The sequence below is a fragment of the Humulus lupulus genome, chromosome 3, assembly GCF_963169125.1.
Source record: "Humulus lupulus chromosome 3, drHumLupu1.1, whole genome shotgun sequence".
In the NCBI taxonomy this organism is placed as follows: domain Eukaryota; kingdom Viridiplantae; phylum Streptophyta; class Magnoliopsida; order Rosales; family Cannabaceae; genus Humulus; species Humulus lupulus.
Genome location: NC_084795.1, coordinates 170,391,067 through 170,394,079, shown reverse-complemented (window position 1 = coordinate 170,394,079; position 3,013 = coordinate 170,391,067).

Below are 3,013 nucleotides of genomic sequence, written 5' to 3'. Positions count from 1 at the left end.
GTCCCAAATACTTCCTCTCACCCATCTTATCCCAATGAATGGGTGATCTATATAATTAGGTAGGTCCAACTCAGGTAAATGGGCCTTAACAATTGGGCTTGTATGGAGGACGGCTGGGTCCAGTTTATCGTTCCCACTACAAAGGCCCCCATACTTCCATACAAGGTCCAAAAGACAGGAATTTAAACATTCGTTATATTAATTGATTAGGTCCACTATAGTCATGCAAAGCAAATGGGCCTTCACAAGTGGAATCACCCACAAAAGAGGAATTTAAACTTTACATTTTCTAATGGGCCCAAATAAAACCTATCATTTTATAAATATTTTAATTGGAAAAATTCATATATCTAACAAGCATATGGGCCACTATATGCATCTAAGCCCAATTGCAAAAATACAACATATAATGCAAACAGACATGTTATAATTGGATGGGCCTAATTATGTTAATATATGAGCAAGCTAGTGAATTTTTTCGATTTTTTTCTTTTGTGTAATTTTTAAAACCAAAATCATTTTCTAATTATTTTTTAACATGTTTTACACAAAATAAAGCATATATAAAAATTAATGGCATAGAAAACACAACAAAATAACCTAGAAATTGCTAATAATCACATAAAATTAACATGCTTCATAAAAAAATGAAAAAAAATCCATCGAACTATTCAAACACATCAAATAATTAAATTTTTAACATGTTCATGAATCAAAATAAAGATTACCAAAGGCTCTGATACTAGTTGTTAGGAAACTTATACAAGTTCTTATTTATTTTCATGTAGATCTAATATTAAACATATTAATATGAGATAACCTAGAACGTGTTTCTAAAATTGAATTCAAAGAGAAATAATGATAAGAACATTTACATTATACGCAGTGGAATAATAGTCCTTCCTTTAGTTTCTCTATCCCTTGTATCCTTTTTGTCCCAAAGTATAACCAAGAAACTGAACCGATCATCAATTTTCTTCACAGTCTTCATAAGTATCCTTGGAATCACCTAGACTAGGGTGGGAAATTCTCAACACATGAGATAGATATAGAGAGAAGAAGAATAAGGCTTAGAAAAGGACTTATGTTTAGAGAGAATCTAAAACCTATAAGAAAACTAGTGTCGGTCATCTGAATTCAACTCTCACTTAAAATTCCTTTTATAGACTTAATTAGATGATTTATTTATTTTAAAAATCAATAAAATAATAGCCAATTAACAGCCCTAGGTCATAATTATCATGGGCTTTAGGCCCGTGAAATTTTCCATTTAATTATAAGCCCGTTGGACTTAAAATCAAGGCCTATATTATTTTTTATTGAATTAATTAATTAAATAATTATTTAAATCCTTTAGCAAATTAATTATTTATAATTTGAACCTTGATTTAAACTTATTTATTAATTTAGATACTAATTTCTCTTAATTAATAAATCTGCCCTAATTTATCTTTTTTCTCAAAATTACATAACTCTTTGAAACTATCCAAAATTGACCTCGTCAACTTTGATAATTAAATCAATTAATTGAGACTATCGAGATGATTTTATTCAAGGTACAGTGGGAACCATGGACTTATGAAATCAAGCTCCAATAAGTTATAATAAATCTAAAAAATAAATTTACTAACTTATTAATTCCTCGTGACTCCACTAAAGACTCAGAATTGCACTCTTGAATTCATAGAAGGCTCTATAACAAATATAGATACTCTGTCAATTATCCATTGCTACAACCATAATTGTCACTCAATCCTCTATAGACGATCTACAATGAGATGGGACTAAAATACCGTTTAACCCCTCATTGTATTTTATCCTTAAAACACTTAGTTCCTTGTAATTGATATTTCAGTACTAAAATGAGATCTCTATCATTTAGCACCTTGAACCAAACTAAAAGGAAAACATCATTTAACTTCTTCTTCAGAAGCTACAGATGTTCATATCTATGATTAACACTCCACTCTATCATACTACGGAGTTCCCAAGAAGTAAGTATGGCCTAGTCCGTATGGTAAGCTAGTAACAAACAAGTTAAAGAATTCAAATAACAATTAGTTAGAATACTAACCACTCAGAATTGAGATTGAATTTACCTATGGTCAACTATATGATATGACTAGAATAGATAATAATGGTATGTTTACTTATCGTATCAACTGTCAATAGCAGTCCAGTCCAATGTAACAAATACATTCGATCTTATCTACTTTGCTAATGTTTTTGAAAGAGCATAACACTACAATGTGTAAGTAGATCATATCATAGATTGGCAAGTTAGTGTAAATACGATTAGCTATATGCTCGGGATTCAATAGAAGTTTATATTAAACAAATAATCATGAAAATAAAATATGTGAGCAAAGTGATTGACAAAGTCAAAAAATAATTTATATTCTTTTATTGATAATAAATGAGATTACAAAGAAATTAGGATTTAATTAGGGTATAAAACCCTAGCAAATTATGATCTCACCTAAGGGACATTGAAACCATGCATTCCTGAAGTTCGGATTCAAGCATCCAACAATGTAGCAGAGTACAAAGCTCTATTGGCAGGAATACGGGTGGCAAAAGAATTTAAAGCAAAGGTAATCCAATGTTATAGTGAATCTCAACTCGTGGTTAATTAGATATTGGGGGAGTATCATGCTCGAGGTATTAAAATGGCGACTTATCTAGCTAAGGTTAATGATGAGTGGTCCGAGTTTGAGCTTTGCTCCATTGAACAGGTACTCTGCGAGCGAAATTCGAATGTTGATGCTTTAGCCTGACTTTCCACCACCAAAGACGTGAATACTTTAATCATGGTCCCAGTGGATTCCATAGAAAAACCAAACATAACGGAAGAACTAGTTGAAGTCGGAGTGATTGAGACAAAACTAGTAAACTACCAAAAGATTGGAAGGACACAAGAAAGTTGTTATATCAGGTTTCACCGTATGTTATGGTTTAGGGAATTCTATACCGGAGAGGGCATTCGCTAACCCTCCTGCAGTGTGTTTTTGGA